Raw genomic sequence first — 7,659 nt, forward strand, 5'->3', positions numbered from 1 at the left:
CCGACTGAGCCACCTAGGTGCCCTGAAACATCCTTTTTACTTAGGGACCATCCTGTTTTCTCATATACTCTTCAATAAAAGTATGTTTTTAAGTGAAACCTTAAATAAATAAAAACATCCTAGTCTTTGAACCAACAGTTCCACCTTCAGGATTTCGTCTAACAGATAAACACTAGTTCTGGTATGCAAAAAAAAAAAAAAAAATTACACATACAATTTTATACCCTCTCCACAGATTTTATTTTATTTTATTTTGAAGGGCAACAAATGTGTACTGGCTTCTCTAAAAGCCGGACCGGAGTTGGGTTTTCTCTCCTGATCAGGTTGCCCCACCCCGCAGCCCCACCAGCCAGAGGTGGTCCCACTCAGAGGTCCCCAGGGAGTCACCCCGACTGGGCAGACACCAAAGGTGGGGAGGAAAAAAAAAAATCAGGAGAAGCAATGGTTCTGTTTGCAAGGTTATGTTTGTTTGACAGCAAGTAAGGGGGTTCCTGGGCAGGGCTGGCGCCCCACATTCCACGTGGCCACATCAAGAGACCCATGCCGACGCTGGTGGTCAAGGGCAACCAGCCAGGCGACATCAGCTGGAACGCACTGATTTCAAGGCTTTGTGTTCATTTCACCCTTGGCCCCTTCTCAATCGGCTTTCTGATAGCCTTCCCCTGCAGCTTGAGGCAATGGCTCTCTCAATTTTGCCCAGAACCTAGTTATTAGGAATGGCCCGTCCACTCTCGTAGTCCGTGATGACCTGTGACTTTTTGTTGATTTTCGTCGCCAAGTCCTTCTGGGTCAGCCCCTTACTCTGCCGGCCCTGCTGGATCACCTTGCCCACCTCCAGGGTCACACGGTCATGGTGCAACTCCTCAGTCTCCCCGTCCAGCTTAGCTTGGCTGTGTTCTTGATGACTGAATGCTGTTTGTTCTGGCTAGCGGTCCATTTCTTGGAAGTCTCCACATCTTCTCCTTGTCTCTGAGCTGCTAACATGGCCTGCTCAGACTTGGCCTGGGCGGCCATGGGGCCCGTCTTGCACAGCACCGTCACCGTATCCCAGTCACTCTCGGCCATGGTGGGCAGGCAGGTCTTGCGGTCTGACCCGCGGTTCCGCGGTCCCCTCTCCACAGATATTACAGCATTTGTTTATAACTGCTATATAACACATCACACATATGCACACATACGCACACATACAATGTATAAAATCCTAAAGGGCTACCAATGTGGGAATGGTTAAACAAACCATGGAACTTCCAAATGGTGGCATTACTATTTGGCCCTTAAGAATGAGATAGGATTACATGTGCGGATATGGAAAGGCATCAACACACTGAAAAAAGCAAATTGCAATGCAACACATTCTATTACCCCATTTGGGTTTTAAAATAAAGTTCTATTTCTAAATCTAAATACATTACAGTTATATTAATGAATATAACTATCCCTTCAACTGTACTTTCTTGTTATATACATACTTTCCACATACGTTTAATAATGGAAGTTAAGACTCCTGCTGATCATCTTTGCATAAAGTCTGCCACATGACTTTTAGGAGAAAATAATCCATTTCATAACCCACTAAGTGGAAAGCCATGCTTCCAACAATCATCTAACTACCACTGAGAAAACATGTTGTTCTAGTCACCACCTGGAAAACCCCTGCTGCAGACCAGTGTCCACAGTTGCAAACAGTCTCGGGGGTTCCAGGACCACCTCACCAAGGGCCCCTTTATTAGTTATGTATGGTCCTCTGCAGAAACTGCAGGTCTGCCTGGCAAGGACTTCCCAAGGTAGACTTGAGCTTGTCTGACAGCTCCCAACAACAACAGCAAATCCCGACCACAATCCTCTCCCCATACCACCGGGATCCCTAGTTGGGGGAAAAGTACCTCCAGCCTCATCCAACCACTCAGCTCAGGGACTCTGGTCAGTAACCCAGCTATGATATTATCTGAAAGCCAGTGGGGAAGTGAAGGTTGGCTCCTCCTCAGTAAAAAAGGTTGGGGACCTCTGAATTACATCTAGTGCCTGGGACATACAGGACAGCATTGTAACTCTGGAACTTCAAAGAGCCAGCCCTCAAAGTGACAATGGAGAGAAAATGAGGCCCAGCAAGAGGGAGCGCGGGAAGAGAAGACAGCAGTGAACAGAAGGGACAGAAAAAGGGAAGAAGGCTATTAACACTGAAACTGAGTTGGGAACATGAAAGGATAGGTTAGAGCAGAGAGAGGAGGAGAAGGACCCAACTCTGCCCCCTGCCAAGTTGAGAGGACGCACTAGAAAAGGACAGGTCCCTCCTTCCCAACAAGCCTGATGAGGCCACTTCCCAGGCCAGGTCCCCCACCAGAACAGCCCCTCAAAGAGGCTCCCCTGCCCCCTCCCATGCATTAGATTAGGTTTTGTGGGAAACCTGAAATCCTGATGGCTTAGACAGATGCCCCTACAGCTTAATGTGCTGGCAATCTAACGAGGCACTCCCGGCTCCTGCTGGCTACAGGGCCAGCCAGGGCCATTAGTGCACTCTCTTGACCCCCAGAGAAAAGCAGCAGCCCAGTCAGCACTGTGGGGTGCCTCTTAATGGGCAAGAGGGAATCTCACTTCGCAGCAGCAGAAGCCACTGCCACCTACCATGTGCCTGTGTGGGCTACCTTAAGAGACCATACCACCCCAAAGCAGCAACATCTCCCCTCCTTTCTTCATCTTTTTAGGACTTTGAGAGCAAAAGGCAGTAAGGCCAACAAAGGTTTGAAAAAACAAATGCTAGGTAACCCCAGATTTCTGCCAGTAACATCCACAAAGAGCTACTATATATGAGGAGGACAAGGGGCTCAAAGTAGTGTAGGGTATTGATGAGTTTTTTTTTTTTTAAATGCATCCACCCAGAAATAAACCCACGCTTAATATGGTCAATTAATCTATGACAAAGGAGGCAAGAAAATACAATGGGGGAAAGACTATTGGTGCTGGGAAAACCAGACAGCTCCATACAAAAGAATGAAACTGGACCACTCTCTTAGCATCCATAAACATACTCAAAATGGATCAAAGATTTAAATATGAGACCTGAAACCATAAAATTCCTGAAACAAAACACAGGCAGTAATTTCTTTGACAATTGTCGTAGAACATGTTTCTAGATACATCTCCTCAGGTAAGGCAAACAAAAGCAAAATTAAACTATTGGAACTACACCAAAATAAAAAGCTTTTTGCATGGTGAAAGAAACCATCAATAAAACCTACTGAATAGGAAAAGATATTTGCAAATGATTGATCTGGTAAGGGGTTAATGTTCAAAACACATAAAGATCTAAAAAAATACATATATATGCATATGTGTGCATACATATACATATATACACACACATGAGATCTTATACAGTTCAACATCAGAAAAACAAATCCAAAACATGAGCAGAGGAGAGGTGCCTGGGTGGCTCAGTCAGTTAAATGTCTGCCTTTGGCTCAGGTCATGATCTCATGATCCTGGGATCGAGACCCACATGAGGCTACCTGAGCAGGAGAAGCCTGCTTCTCCCTCTCCCCTGCTTGTGCTCTAATAAATAAATAAAATATTTTTTTTAAAATAAATTTAATAAATGAGCAGAGGACCTAAAGAGACATTTTCCAAAAAAGACATACAGATGACCACGGACACATGAAAAGATGCTCAGGGACACCTGGGTGGCTCAGCTGTTGAGCACCTGCCTTTGGCTCAGGGTGTGATCCCATCCATGTCTGGGGATTGAGTCCCATACCAGCCTTCCTGTGAGGAGCCTGCTTCTCCCTCTGCCTATGTCTCTGCCTCTCCCTGTCTCTCATGAATAAAAAAAATCTTAAAAAAAAAAAAAAAGATGCTCAATGTCACTATCAGGGAAATGAAAATCAAAACTACAATGAGATAGCACCTTATAACCCCATCAGAATGGCTAGAGTCAAAAACACAAGAAATAACAACTGTTGGTGAGGATGTGGAAAGGAGCTCTCGTGCGTCATTAGTGGGAATGTGAACTGGTAAAACCACTCTGGAAAACAGTATGGAGGTGCCTAAAAAAATTAAAAACAGAAGTACCCTATGATCCAGTAATTTTACCACTGGGTATTTACCCCCCAAAAAAACCCAAAAAATCTAATTCAAAAAGATATATGCATCCTATGCTTATATCTATGCAATATTATATGATATTGCAATATTATTTACAATAGTCAAGATATGAATAGAGCCACTGGCTGGCTCAGTCAGTGGAGCATGCAACTCTTGATCTTGAGGTTTTGAGTTGACATCTCTCTCCAAATGATCCTGCCCAATGTCCTGATACTGAAAGTTGACTGGTAAAGTACTGCAGACACCATTAAAATTTTAATGTGGCAGGGGCCACTGGGTGGCTCAGTCAGTTAAGTGTCAGACTCTTGATTTCAACTCAGGTCTTGGTCTTAGCATTGTGAGTTCAAGCCCTGCGTTAATCTCCACGCCGGGCATGGAGCCTACTTAAAAAATAATAATATGGCAGAAGTCTAGCACCTCTTCCCAGGTTGCCATCTTCCCAAATAACTTTGCAGTTAATTGTTCTCCATCCCTATCTTTCTTTGAACCATGACCATGTGGTCTGATAGTTTTCAGCAATGATGTATTTTCTGGCCAACTCTCTGGGAACTAAGGCTTCTTAGCATAAATCGGAGAACTAATGATAGGCACCCCTACCTAATGAATACAGCATTACCACCCAACGATTAAGTTCAGGTAGATCAACCTCTCCTCCCACCATGACTGCCAACACTCCCTTAAACCAGTTAATTGAAAGGGTTCACAAAAATACAAATCATCTCTTGTTTTTGGCAAAGTCATACCACAGGCTTGCTGTCCACAGAGACTGAATTCAAACCATTTGTCTCCCTTGCTCCAAAAATGAGGGCCCATCCAGGTTCCTAACTCTGGTTCTGGGGCCTAAATCAATGCTAATATTTCACCTATGTCTCCTAAAACTACACAAGAAATCATTCCAAGTTCATTTCCTTTTGAAGAGTCCTTTGCAAACAGTGTACAAAGTGGCGTGAACCTTTTTGGCTGGAGGGTCAACTCCTGCCCAATCCCCTCGCTCCTATACTGCTGTTTAATTGCTGACTCCCACTTAACAGCCATGCCAATTAGCAGACTCGGCCAGGCGCTGGAAACTTGCAGGCATGTAACTCAGCCCTGCCAGAGAGAAACAAGCAGCCTCTCCCATCAGAATTTCCCTCGTGTGAAAACCAGGCCCAGCCAACAAATGACAGAAGTCTATGAGATGGATGTTGTAGTTCCGTAGAGTTCATGGGCACATCAGCAAGCATGTGAATATACAACTGAGTAGCAGGACTGGCGGACTGACATAGGATATGGGAATTTTAAAAGATGACTATTTTAGGGCACCTGGGTGGCTCAGTGGTTGAGCGTCTGCCTTTGGTTCAGGTCGTGATCCTGGGGTCCTGGGACCGAGTCCCGAATCAGGGTCCCCACAGGGAGCCTGCTTCTCTCTCTGCCTAGTCTCTGCTTCTGTGTCTCTCATGAATAAGTAAATAAAATCTAACCCAAAAAAATGACTATTTCATTCCTCGTTTAATTTAGGGAACATTCTTACCCACTTTTACCTTTTACCTCTGATGAACAAAATAACTGCTTTGGAGTTAAGAGGATATTGGGTAGAAAGCGCCACGCCCGGCTGTGGCTGTTACTGGTTTACTCTAGGCACTCTCAGAGAACCAGAAGTAAGGAATCACCTGATTTCCTTATGAAACACAAACACGTACCCTCAGGCCTCTAGATCTTGATTATAGGCTTATTGATAACCAAGCCCAAATACCCCAGAAAAAAACAACAAAACACCTCAGAGTGTGAATGAGGCTTTCACAAAAATTTAGAATATCCATCTCTTCTTTTACTATATCTCAAAACGCATCATTTATCCAAAAATCAAAATATTCAGCTTTGGAGAAGTTCAAATTTCATATAAGCCGCTCATTAATTCTCCTTGATACCTCTGGGAAGGGAGTACTGACCATTGTCCTGTTTCAAGGTCAAGGAATATTTCTGTCCCAAGAAAGGACAGCCCTGCCCAGGGCCTTGGGTGACAAAGGCTAAGGCCGAGATTCTTCCCTGGATCAGTCTCTGGCCTATACCCCAGCCTGCCTCTCACTTTGGCTCACAGCCCCTTAAGGGAGAGCAATCTTAACAAGAGAACTGCCAGTCCTGGTGTGTATCATAGCTTTTGTTTAGGGAAACACAGGAAGATGTTTTTCCTGACGATGAAGTCAGATTCTCTACCAATGGGAAAACTTGTGAGGGTGGCATGGGTAAATGAAAGTGGAAAAATCTCCCAAAACTCTTGGCCTACTTAACAGTCCTAACAGCACAGAGTTATAGTGTTTGAGGGGGTTGTAGTGGGGGAAGGGCTGGTTTTTTTCCAAAGGAAGCATGATTAGTTGGCTGGTTCAGATACTGCCCAGGAGAGTTAGAAAATGGTTAACAATTTTTTTTTTTAATGTGGCCAAAATAATCTAACTTCCAGAGATGTTTTAACAGTACAGGACTCCTACAAAGACCCTTAAAAATCACTATGCAAATAAGCCCTACCAGGGGATTATCAGGAAGAGTTATGAGGAAAAACTCTTCAGTGAGTAGTGTGTGGTAAACACCCATACCTCAAGTGACCTATCTTAACATTTATTTTACAGAGAATGGCGTCACTGATCTGAAGGGAAGTTCATCCACCCACCCCCCTCCCCGCCTCTAGCCTCTAGATTTGCCCTCCCTTGAGTGCTGTGCTGGTTTGCACTAAGCACAAACCAGCTGCGGCCACCTTCCCAAGTTCTCTGCAGTTCCCTAAATTACTTTTTACTGCACAGGATCCCTGGAGGTCCGATTCTATTTTCTACAGCAAATGTATACAAAAACAAACTGGTGGCAAGGTTCAACCATTTCACGTCCTCCCAGAAAACATAAATCACAAAGGTTCAGTATAAAATGGAGGAGCAGTGCCTTTTGTTTTTGTTTGTTTGTTTGGGTCACAGAATCAGCAAATTTCAGAGCTGGGAAAAAAAAAACAGCATATCACTAATCTTTAATAATCAAAATGTACTGTTTCCTGGGGGCACCTGAGTGGCTCAATCGGTTAAACAACTGACTGTTGATTTCCTCAGGTCATGATTTCAGGGTCGTGGCCTGACATGGAGCTCTGGGCTGAACATGGAGCCTGCCTGAGATTCTCTTTCTCTGCCCACCCCCAGGAGGGCATTCTCTATTAAAAAAAAAAAAAAAAGTTTCTCAAGAAATCAAGACAAAATGGCCAATTAACATTTAAAATGCCTTAGGCTGAGAAGCCCACTAGGGCAGGGGGGAATGTATGAAAGGGAACCTCTTAGTTTTGCAATTAACAAAAAGCACGAGACTCTTTTCAGTTTCCCCAATGTTCCAAATTCATGTTTTGGACATTGATTATCCTTTATAAAATAACTTCCCTCCAGTAACTCTACCAATCACTTAGCATTTGAGATTCACTTTGGGGATAACAAATATTTATGAGACACTGAAACCTCTAAAGGCCAAGGGCTGTGGACAATACAACCTCTTTACTTAATGAGGGGGGCAAGCTAACACGGCATTGCAATCCGCCAAGAGACACAATAAGAGGAA

The 7,659-nt window shown here is 44.2% G+C and overlaps 1 pseudogene; it reads right to left on the reverse strand.

Annotated features, from left to right (window-relative positions):
* Positions 1-280: 280 nt before the first annotated feature.
* On the reverse strand, positions 281-3,552 carry LOC129513980 (endothelial differentiation-related factor 1-like; annotated as a pseudogene).
* Positions 3,553-7,659: the final 4,107 nt, after the last annotated feature.

The sequence above is a fragment of the Nyctereutes procyonoides genome, unplaced genomic scaffold (genome assembly GCF_905146905.1).
Source record: "Nyctereutes procyonoides isolate TBG_1078 unplaced genomic scaffold, NYPRO_anot_genome, whole genome shotgun sequence".
Lineage (NCBI taxonomy): Eukaryota > Metazoa > Chordata > Mammalia > Carnivora > Canidae > Nyctereutes > Nyctereutes procyonoides.